The 12,387-nt window shown below is 39.1% G+C and overlaps 1 protein-coding gene and 1 non-coding gene across 2 annotated transcripts in view; both read right to left on the reverse strand.

Annotated features, from left to right (window-relative positions):
- The window catches only part of AFG2A (AFG2 AAA ATPase homolog A), a 350,811-nt gene that overhangs the window by 280,947 nt on the left and 57,477 nt on the right, over window positions 1-12,387 (reverse strand). The gene's annotated exons all lie outside the window — the stretch shown is intronic.
- On the reverse strand, window positions 11,400-11,528 carry LOC138422978 (small nucleolar RNA SNORA11). The gene has a single exon (XR_011250090.1). It is a non-coding gene; the product is annotated as a small nucleolar RNA SNORA11 (small nucleolar RNA).

Raw genomic sequence — 12,387 nt, forward strand, 5'->3', positions numbered from 1 at the left:
AAGAGGACATGAGATTCTGAAATAGTGATTCTATGCTCCACCCTGTATAAACTATTAAACATAGGACTTTTGAAAACTGCCAAATCAGAGCTCTTTGCTTCCAGCCAAAGAGAAAGAGAGAAGATTCAGCTTTCTGTCTGAAAATGAAAAAAACTTAAAAAGGTGACAAACTCTTAAGACACTGGCCACCAGGCAATGAAGGAAGATGATTCTTGAGAGAAGGGAAACAATGAGGTGAACCTTATTATTGTGCCCAACTAACTGCCTAGAGAAAGCCCACAGATTGCAGCAGCACAGAGGAAACCTAGGCAGAGTCCACAGTCTCCCTGAGATGAAATGATGAAACTAGGAGTATGAGGAAGCCAAAGAAGTAGGTATAGCAGGGTATTAGAGATAAAAGAGGTAGATAAAGAGAAAATGTCTGAAATCTAAAGAAGGTCTCCATAAATATTCAGTTATTAATACATGCTGGGAGAAAAAACAGTGAAGCCAGGGAAAAAAACAAAAACGAGAACAGAAGGAAATCTGCTTACTCCCAAGAGCCAGAGTGGACCCTCATAATTCAGAGCATCAGGTAGGATATTGATAAGGATCTTAGCTCACTAATAAGGAAAAATTAACCCCAGACAAAACATTACCTGGTCTCAGTTCTGTTCAGTACAGTCACTCAGTCATGTTCGACTCTTTGCGACCCCATGAATCGCAGCACACCAGGCCTCCCTGTCCATCAGCACTCCCAGAGTTCACTCAAACTCACGTCCATTGAGTCGGTGATGCCATCCAGCCATCTCATCCTCTGTCGTCCCCTCTCCTCCTGCCCACAATCCCTCCCAGCATCAGAGTCTTTTCCAATGAGTCAACTCTTTGCATGAGGTGGCCAAAGTACTGGAGTTTCAGCTTTAGCATCATTCCTTCCAAAGTTCAAAAGCAGAGACATTACTTTGCCAACAAAGGTCCAAGGCTATGGTTTTTCCAGTAGTCATGTATGGATGTGAGAGTTGGACTGTGAAGAAAGCTGAGCACCTAAGAATAGATGATTTTGAACTGTGGTGTTGGAGAAGATTCTTGAGAGTCCCTTGGACTGCAAGGAGATCCAAACAGTCCATTCTAAAGGAGATCAGTCCTGGGTGTTCTTTGGAAGGACTGATGCTAAAGCTGAAACTCCAACACTTTGGCCACCTGATGCGAAGAGTTGACTCATTGGAAAAGACTCGGATGCTGGGAGGGATTGGGGGCAGGAGGAGAAGGAGACGACAGAGGATGAGGTGGTTGGATGGCATCACCAACTCGATGGATGTGAGTACCTAAGATAATTTAAAGGCAAACCCCAAAAGGATGAAATTACTTCCAAATAACCATCACACCCCAGAATAAACCTCAAGAATGTTCATGAGTATAAAAAATATTCAGCTTCCAACAAAAGCCAAAATTTCTGGAAACTAACCAAAATGTATCATGCATGCAAGGAAGCAGGGAAATATAATCTATAATAAGGAGAAAAATCAACAAATTGAATCTGATCCAGAAATAACATAGGTTGAATTAGTAGACAAGGACATTATAACATTATTTTAAGTCTATTGCATATGTTCAAATGAAGAAAACATTGAAAACACTTAGAGAAGAAAAAATACAAAAAGGATAAAAATCAAATTTCTAGAGAAGAAAACTACAGTGTTCATAGTTTTAAAAATGAACTGGATGGAATTAATAGCTGATTAGACACTTCAATGGGGAAAAAGGTTAGTGAACTGACAGGCACAGAAACAGAGACTCTCTAAAACAAAGCAGAGGGTAAAAGAAAACAATATAAAAACTGAAAACTGCATCACTGAGTTTTGGGAGAATCTCAAGCAGACAAATGTACATGTGTATTTTTATTACCCTGTGAAGGACGAAAGAAACAGACTAAATCCTTAAAGAAACAATGGCCAAATTTTTTTCAAATTTGGTTAAAACTACAGATACCACATACACAAGAAGATCAAGGAATCAGCAAAAAAACATGAAGAAAACTAACGAGGCACAAGATAACCAAATTGCTTAAAATCAGAGCTAAAGAGAAAATCTTAAAAAGCAACCAGAGGAAAAAAGACTACGCATAGAAAAAGAAAACAGAAACAGAAGATTTCTTTTCAAAGACAACATGAAAAAGACAGTAGAACAAACCACTAAAGAACTAAGGGTATGTGGGGTAGGGGAAGGTATCAATGTCAATCTAACTTCTTTCTCCAATAAAAATATCTTTTTAAAATAAAAACAAAATAATGACTTTTTTGGGACTAAAAAAAAACAAAACAAAGAATGTGAGAATGCAAAAACTGAAAGAATTCTTGACCAGCACACCTACATTACAGGAAATATTAAAGTAAGCTCTACAGGAAGAAGGAAAATGCTACCACATGGAAACCTGAATCTACACAAAACTCTAGAGAGAGTTACCAGATGGAAACCTGAATCTACACAAAAGACTAGAGAGAGCTGGAGTGGTAACTACATTGTGTAAACATAGAGATTTTTTATTACTATTTTTTCAATCTCTTCAAAAGGATATTCTCTTTAGAGCAAAACTGAGGACAATGTAATATGGGTTTACATCATGAAAAGCAAAACGAAGTGAAAGTCTCTTAGTCATGTCCGAATCTTTGTGACCCCCATGGCCTATAGAGTCGATGGAATACTCTAGGCCAAAATACTGGAGTGGGTACCCTTTCCCTCCTCCGGGGGATCTTCCCAACCGAGGGATCAAACACAGGTCTCCCCGATTGCAGGCAGATTCTTTTTTTTTTTTTTTGCAGGCAGATTCTTTACCAGCTGAGCACAGGGAAATGCTATGGACCTAACAGATGAAGAAGAGATTAAGAAGAGGTGGCAACAATACACACAAGAACTATACCAAAAAGATCTTCATGATAATCATGAAGATTATCTCCCAGATAATCACGATGGTGTGATCACTCACCTAGAGCCAAACATCCTGGAATGCGAAGTCAAGTGGCCCTTAGGAAGCATCACTATGAACAAAGCTAGTGGAGGTGATAGAATTCCAGTTGAGTTATTTCAAATCCTAAATGATGATGCTGTGAAAGTGCTGCACTCAATATGGCAGCAAATTCGGAAAACTCAGCAGTGACCACAAGACTGGAAAAGGTCAATTTTCATTCCAATCCCAAAGAAAGGCAATGCCAAAGAATGTTCAAACTATTGCACAACTGCACTCATTTCACACACTAGCAAAGTAATGCTCAAAACTCTCCAAGCCAGGCTTTAACAGTATGTGAACCATGAACTTCCAGATGTTCAAGCTGGTTTTAGAAAAGACAGACAAACCAACCAGAGATCAAACTGCCAACATCTGTTGGATCATTGAAACGGCATGAGAGTTCCAGAAAAACATCTATTTCTGCTTTATTGACTATGCCAAAGCCTTTGACTGTGTGGATCACAACAAACTATGGAAAATCCTGAAAGAGATGGGAATACCAGACCACCTGATCTGGTTCTAGAGAAACCTGTATGCAGCTCAAGAAGCAACAGTTAGAACTGGACATGGAACAACAGACTGGTCCTAAATCGGGAAAGGAGTACGTCAAGGCTGTATATTGTCACCCTGCTTATTTAACTTATATGCAGAGTATATTATGAGAAATGCTGGACTGGATGAAGCACAAGCTGGAACCAAGATTGCCAGGAGATATATCAATAACCTCAGATATGTAGATGATACCACACTTATGGCAGAAAGTGAAGAACTAAAGAGCCTCTTGACGAAAGTGAAAGAGGAGAGTGAAAAAGTTGGCTCAAAACTCAACATTCAGAAAACTAAGATCATGGCATCTGGTCCTATCGCTTCATGGAAAATAGATGGGGAAACAGTGAGAGACTTTATTTTCTGGGCTCCAAAATCACTGCAGATAGTGACTGCCGCAATGAAATTAAATGATGGTTGCTCCTTGGAAAAAAAGCTATGACCAACCTAGACAGCATATTAAAAAGCAGAGACATCACTTTGCCAACAAAAGTCCATCTAGTCAAAGCTATGGTTTTTCCAGTAGTCATATATGGATGTGAGAGATGGACTATAAAGAAAGCTGAGCACTGAAGAAGAGATGCTTTTGAACTGTGGTTCTGGGTCTTGAGAGTCCCTTGAAGAGAAGGAGATCCAACCAGTCCATCCTAAAGGAAATTAGTTCTGAATATTCACTGGAAGGACTGATGCTGATGCTGAAACTCTAATACTTTGCCCACCTGATGTGAAAAGCTGACTCATTTGAAAAGACCCTGATGCTGGGAAAGAGTGAAGGTGGGAAGAGAAGGGGCTGAAAGAGGATGAGATGGTTGGATGGCATCACCGACTCAATGGACATGAGTTTGAGTAAACTCCAGGAGTAGGTGATGGACAAAGGAAGGCCTGGCATGCTGCAGTCCATGACGTTGCAAAGAGTAAGACTTGGCTAAGTGACTGAACTGAACTCAGAGTAAAAATATATGACAACAGCACAAAGGCCAGGAGGGGAGCAATACAAGTAGACTGTTTTAAGATTCTTGCACTATACATGTGATACATTTTCACTTAAAATTAGATCATATTAAGTTAAAGACGTTTTAAGGGAAATAAAAAATATTTTAAACTAATGGAAGTGAAAGTACAACATATCAGATATGAGGGATGCAGCTAAAACAATGTCTAATGATCATTTACAACACTGAACACTGACCTAGAAGAGACAGAAGTAAGTTCATTAACCCACATATTAAGTTCAATATCCCACATTAAACTAAAGGAAGAAGAGCAAATTAAGCCTAATGCAGATGGAAAAGAAACTAATCAAGATGAGTACAGAAATAAATGAAATAAAAATCAGAAAAATAAAACAAAAAGCTGGTGATTGGGAAAAAAAATTCAATAAAATTGCCAGACCTCCAGGCAGACTGATTGTGAAAAAAAGAGAAGACATAAATTACCAGTATCAGAAATGAAAGACAAAATATCACTATTGATCCCACTGACAGTTAAGAGATAATAAGGAAGACCATAAACAACTATATGTCCATGAATCAGAAAATTAAGGCAAAATCAATCAATTTTTTGAAGAGATACAAACTATCAAAACTTACTCAGGATAAAAAACAGAAACCCAAATAATCTTAGGTTTACTAAAAAATTAAATATAACTTAATCCTTCCAAATAAAGAAAATAATAGGACCAAATGGTTTCCATAGAGACCATTTGAGGGAGAAACCATACTAATTCTACATACTTTCTTCCAACAAATAAGTGAGTAGAGAACATTTGCAACTCACTATAATGGCAGCATTATCCTAATACCAAAACCAGACAAAACATTATAAGAAAATTACACACCAATATCTCCCATGAAGATATACGGAAAAATTCTCAACAAAATGTTAGCAAATAGAATCCAGTAATATATAAAAAGGATACTATATCACAGCAGAGTGGAGTTCATCCAAGAATATAAGAACAATTCCATGTGAAAAAAAAATTCAGTGTAATTTATTGTATTAACAGACTAAGAAAAACCATATGAGCATTTCAATAGAAACAGAAAAAGCACTCAAGAGAATTCAACATCCATTCACGATTAAAAAAAAAACAACCTCTCATTAAACTAGGAATACAAAGGAACTTAGTAAAGGACATCTTTAAAAGAAAAAAAACAAAAAAACAAGGCCACCATCATACTTACTAGTGAGGGAGGAAACAAAGAGTCACTCTCTAATGGGTACAGGGCTTCTGTGAAGGAAGAGGAAGAGTTCTAAAGACAAACAGTGGCGATGGGTGCACAGCAATGGGAATATATTTAATGTCACAAAATTATACACTTTAGACTGGTGAAAATGGTAAGATTCATGTTATGCACATTTTACCACAGTTAAAAACACAACAAATCTTTTTCCACATATGGTTATAACTCCAAGCTATAGTTGGAGTTTTATAGTCCCATGGGTTACATATGTCAGCCCACTCCAGTACTCTTGCCTGGAAAATCCCATGGATGGAGGAGCCTGGAAGGCTGCAGTCCATGGGTTCACTAAGAGTTGGACACGACTGAGCGACTTCACTTTCACTTTTCACTTTCATGCACTGGAGAAGGAAATGGCAACCCACTCCAGTGTTCTTGCCTGGAGAATCCCAGGGACGGGGGAGCCTGGTGGGCTGCCATCTATGGGGTCACACAGAGTCGGACACAACTGAAGTGACTTAGCAGCAGCAGCATGGTTACAAGTAAAGGAGCAGAGTTAACCATACTCGGGGGAAAAAAAATTAACCAAAGACCTAAATGTTCATGCTAAAAGTATAAACTCTCAAAACAGGATATATGCTAAATCTTCCTGACCTTCAATTTGGCAATACTTTCTCAAACGTGGTATCAAAACTATATAAAACAAAAGAAAAAAGAGAGAGACTGGATTCTCTCAAAAGTAAAGACTTTTATGCCACAAAGAACATTATCAAGAAAAGAGGTATCTCACTGAATGGGAGAAAATATTTGCAAATCACATATATCTGACGTGTGAGTGCTCACTCGTGTCTGACGCTATGAGACACTATGAATTGTAGCCTACCAAGCTCCTCTGTCCATGGGGTTTTTCAGTCAAGAAGACAGAAATGGGTTGCCATTTCTTCCGAATCGTCTGGACCAGGGATCAAATTTGTATCACCTGCATTGGCAGGTGGATTCTTTATCTGATAGCAGATATCTAATAAAGGGCTTGTATCTAGTTGTATACAACTCAATTGTATATATTAATAAAATCAAAATCAAAAAAATCAATTGCATATATTAATAAAATCAATAATAAAAATATTTTTAAAAGGGCAAAAAACCTGAATAGACATTTTGCTAAAGAAAACACATACAAATGGTCAATATGCAAATGAAAAGCTTTGCAACATCATTAGCCACAAAGAAAATAGAAATCAAAAACCACAATGAGATACCATTTCACAGCCACTAGGATAGCTACACTCAAAAAGATACAAATGTAGGAACATACAATGCTGTGGAAGATGTAAAATGCTGCAGCCACTTCAGAAAACTGCCTGGCAGCTCTTCAAAAGGTTAAACAAGTGGTTACCAAGGATCTAGCAATAACACTACTTGATATATACCCCAAAGAACTGAAACCAATATCCAGCAATCCTACTGCTGGGCACACACCCCAAGGAAACCAGAACTGAAAGAGACAAATGTACCCCAATGTTCACTGCAGCATTATTTAGAATAGCTTTGGCCACAAAGGCCGGTCTAGTCAAGGCTATGGTTTTTCCTGTGGTCATGTATGGATGCGAGAGTTGGACTGTGAAGAAAGCTGAGCGCCAAAGAATTGATGCTTTTGAACTGTGGTGCTGGATAAGACTCTTGAGAGTCCCTTGGACTGCAAGGAGATCACTCCTGGATGTTCTTTGGAAGGACTGATGCTAAAGCTGAAACTCCAATACTCTGGCCACCTGATGCGAAGAGCTGACTCATTGGAAAAGACTCTGATGCTGGGAGGGATTGGGGGCAGGAGGAGATGGGGACAACAGAGGATGAGATGGCTGGATGGCATCACTGACTTGATGGACATGAGTTTGGGTGCACTCTGGGAGTTGGTCATGGACAGGAAGGCCTGGTGTGCTGCGATTCATGGGGTCGCAAAGAGTCGGACATGACTAAGCGACTGAACAGAACTGAGGACAGGGAAGCAACCAAGACGTCATCAGTAGATCAGTGGATAAGGAAGTTGTGATATATATAAACAATGGAATATTACTCAGCTATGAAAAGGAACACATTTGAGTCTGTTCTAATGAGGTAATGAACCTGGAGCCTATTATACAGAGTGAAGTAAGTCAGACAGAGAAATATAAATACTATATATTAACACATACATATGGACCTAACAGAAGCAGAAGATATTAAGAAGAGGTGGCAAGAATACACGAAAGAACTGTACAAAAAAGATCTTCAGGACCCAGATAATCATGATGATGTGATCACTAGTCTAGAGCCAGACATCTTGGAATGTGAAGTCAAGTGGGCCTTAGAAAGCATCACTACGAACAAAGCTAGTGGAGGTGATGGAATTCCAGTTGAGCTGTTTTAAATTCTGAAAGATGATGCTGTGAAAGTGCTGCACTCAATATGCCAGCAAATTTGGAAAACTCAGCAGTGGCCACAGGACTGAAAAAGGTCAGTTTTCATTCCAATTCCAAAGAAAGGCAATGCCAAAGAATGCTCAAACTACCGCACAATTGCACTCATCTCACATGCTAGTAAAGTAATGCTCACAATTCTCCAAGCCAGGCTTCAGCAGTACGTGAACCGTGAACTTCCAGATGTTCAAGCTGGTTTTAGAAAACGCAGAGGAACCAGAGATCAAATTGCCAACATCCGCTGGATCATGGAAAAAGCAAGAGAGTTCCAGAAAAAAACATCTATTTCTGCTTTATTCACTATGCCAAAGCCTTTGACTGTGTGGACCACAATAAACTGTAGAAAATTCTGAAAGAGATGGGAATACCAGACCACCTAACCTGCCTCTTGAAAAATCTGTATGCAGGTCAGGAAGCAACAGTGAGAACTGGACATGGAACAACAGACTGGTTCCAAATAGGAAAAGGAGTCCGTCAAGGCTGTATACTGTCACCCTGCTTATTGAACTTCTATGCAGAGTACATCATGAGAAACGTTGGGCTGGAAGAAACACAAGCTGGACTCAAGATTGCCAGGAGAAAGGTCAATAACCTCAGATATGCAGATGACACCACCCTTATGGCAGAAAGTGAAGAGGAACCAAAAAGCCTCTTGATGAAAGTGAGAGAGCGAAAAAGTTGGCTTAAAGCTCAACATTCAGAAAACGAAGATCATGGCATCCAGTCCCATCACTTTATGGGAAATAGATGGGGAAACAGTGCAAACAGTGTCAGACTTTATTTTGGGGGGCTCCAAAATCACTGCAGATGGTGATTGCAGCCATGAAATTAAAAGACGCTTACTGCTTGGAAGAAAAGTTATGACCAACCTAGATAGTATATTCAAAAGCAGAGACATTACTTTGCCGACTAAGGTCCGTCTAGTCAAGGCTATGGTTTTTCCAGTAGTCATGTATGGATGTGAGAGTTGGACTGTGAAGAAGGCTGAGCGCCCAAGAATTGATGCTTTGAACTGTGGTGTTGGAGAATCTTAAGAGTCTCTTGGACTGCAAGGAGATCCAACCAGTCCATTCTGAAGGAGATGAACCCTGGGATTTCTTTGGAAGGAATGATGCTAAAGCTGAAACTCCAGTACTTTGGCCACCTGATGTGAAGAGTTGACTCATTGGAAAAGACTGTGATGCTGGGAGGGACTGGGGGCAGGAGGAGAAGGGGACCACCAAGAATGAGATGGCTGGATGGCATCACGGACTCGATGGACGTGAGTCTGAGTGAACTCCGGGAGTTGGTGATGGACAGGGAGGCCTGGCGTGCTGCGATTCATGGGGTCGCAAAGAGTCGGACATGACTGAGCAACTGAACTGAACTGATGGAATTTATAAACATGGTACCAATGATCTTACAAGCAGGGCAGCAAAAGAGACACAGATGTTAAAGAACAGACTTTTGGACTCCGCAGGAGAAGGAGAGGGTGGGGTGATTTGAAAGAATAGCACTGAAACAAATATGTACACTACAATATGTAAAACAGATGACCAGTGAGTTCAATGCATGAAGGCATCCAAAGCCAGTGGTCTGGGACAACCCAGAGGGATAGGGTGGGGAGGAAGTAGGTGGGGGACTCAGGATGGGAAGAACACATATATATGTGTGGCCATACATGTTGATGTATGGCAAAAACCATCATGATATTACAAAGTAATTATCCACCAATTAAATTAAGTAAAAAAAAAAAAGGAAACAGGTATTCACATAAAAATTTGTGCATAAATGTTTGAATGTGCTTAGCATCTTTATTCATGAAAGCCAAAATATACACAATCCAAATGTCTATCAACTAAGGAATGGATAAATGAAATGTGTTATATCCATGCAATAGAATGTTATTTGGCAGTAAGATGGAATGAAGTAGTGATATATGACACAACACAGATGAACCTTGAAAATTTTGTTAAATGAAAGAAGTCAGCACAAAGAACCACATATTTTATGATATAATTTACATGAAATATCTAGAAACAGCAAATCTACAGACATAAAATTGGTAAGTGCTTGCCTAAGGCTGAGGGAATGGACAGGTTGGGGGATGATGGAAAAAGTGTACAGAGTTTCCTTCTGGGATAATGAAAATGTTCTAAAATTAATGTAATTACGGCTGTACAACTATTTGCATATACTAGACCCTTTTTTTAAATTGTATCCTTTTTTTGAGGTGAATTTGTTTTTATTTGCCAAAATAAATAACTACAGTGGCCTAAAAACTTTTTGGATCTAAAACATACATTTTACACCACAATTCAACAAACACACACACACACATATATAATATGTATTATTAAAGTGAAATGAATATTAAAGTGAAATGAAAGTTCTGCCAAAAATGTCTACAGTGAGTATTATTAATTTGGGTGGGGGGACTTTTTTTTTTTAAGCCGTTTTAGGTTTACAACAAAATTGACAAGGTACAGAAATCTCCCATATACCCCTCCCTCACAGGCATAACCATTATCAAAAATGGTACTTTTTTTTTTCTTTTTAAACCAAGGATGAACTGCATTGACATTTCACAATCACCAAGGTCCTCAGTTCACTCAGAGTTCACTTTTATGAGAATAGTGTTGCATGTTCTATGTATTTAGACAAAAGTATAATGACATACGGGCTTCCCAGGTTTTGCTAGTTGTAAAGGACCCAGCTGCCAAGGCAGGAGGCTGAAGAGACATGGGTTTGATCCCTGGGTCAGGAAGATCCCCTGGAGAAGGGCATGGCAACCCACTCCAGTATTTCACCTGAAGAATGCAATGGACAGAGGAGCCTCGTGAGCTATAGTCCATGGGGCCACAAAGAGTTGGACAACTGAAGCAATTTAGCACATACACATAATGACATGTATCCATCATTATAAAGTCATTCAAAGTATTTCACTGCTCATAAAAACTTCTCTACCCTGTATATTCATCTCTCCACAAACTCCTGACAACCACTGATCTTTTTATTGTCTCCACAGTTTCGCCTTTTCCAGAATGGCATATAGTTGGAATCTCTTTTTCTTTTTTAATTTCTCCTTGAAAAGAGAGGTTCAAAGCCTTTATAAGTCTAATCATGGCCCACCCACGTGTGGACTGGGCAAACTCTAGGTAGCAAGCTTCCCCACTAAATACTGTACTTTTTCTTCCAATATTGAGCCCTGTCTCACTGGTCCTGCCCAGAAGCCACATGGAGGTGCAGGGGGACATGTGTTGGGTACTTGTTCACGGAAAGGCCACATATTTTGTGTCTCCTGTCACAATGAACCCAGATTCCTGTTGGGTGTGTTGTAAACAGTAAGCCATTTCTTCAGGGCCCCTGCTCTGAGCACACCACACTAACTGTACACTTTAAATAAGCGAATGATTAATACATGAAGTATATCTCAATAAAGCTGTTACCAAGTATATTTACATGTATTTTTATACAAAAAGGAAAAATAAATATTTCTGAAAAATAAACACTATGAGCCAAAATGCTTAACAAAATATTCAGTTATTCAACAAAATTTAGTTGGTATTATTTGCCAAACAGAGGGGATATAAAGATGAATAAGACAAAAGAACCACAAGGCATATATGTGCAAGATTTGCATGTGTGTATTAGGAATCAAATTACAAGATCTTTAGTAACAGAGGTCAGAAATTTTTCAGGCAAAGGAAAATGTGCAAAAGTACAAAATTGTTGAATAGAACAATGTAAGATGAAAGTGAAGAAGGCATGAATAGGTTATTAGGTTATGAATAAGCTAAAGAGCTTAGACTTCATTTTAGAGATTATCAATAGGTAGTTATACTAATGTCTTTTAAGACAGTTGCGACCGATGAACTAAAAGGGCAAGATCAGATGAGTGTGTAATTGCTCATATCTGTATAAGGTGAAGTGAAAAAGTGGTACCACAAAAGAAACATTAACCCTACCAATGATTTCCTTTACAGTAAATGAAAAACCGTTTTTAGCGAACACTCAAGTATTTGGTCTTCCCTGGGGGCTTAGCTGGTAAAGAATTTGCATGCAATAAGGGAGACCTGGGTTAATCCCTGGATTGGGAAGATCCCTAGTTCAATTCCTGGGACGGGGGAAGATTCACTGGAGAAGGGATAGACTACCCACTCCAGTATTCTTGGGCTTCCCTAGTGGCTCAGCTGGTAAAGAATCAGTCCACAGTGCAGGAGACCTGGGTTTGATCTCTGGG

Source organism: Ovis canadensis, chromosome 17, assembly GCF_042477335.2.
Source record: "Ovis canadensis isolate MfBH-ARS-UI-01 breed Bighorn chromosome 17, ARS-UI_OviCan_v2, whole genome shotgun sequence".
NCBI classification, from domain to species: domain Eukaryota; kingdom Metazoa; phylum Chordata; class Mammalia; order Artiodactyla; family Bovidae; genus Ovis; species Ovis canadensis.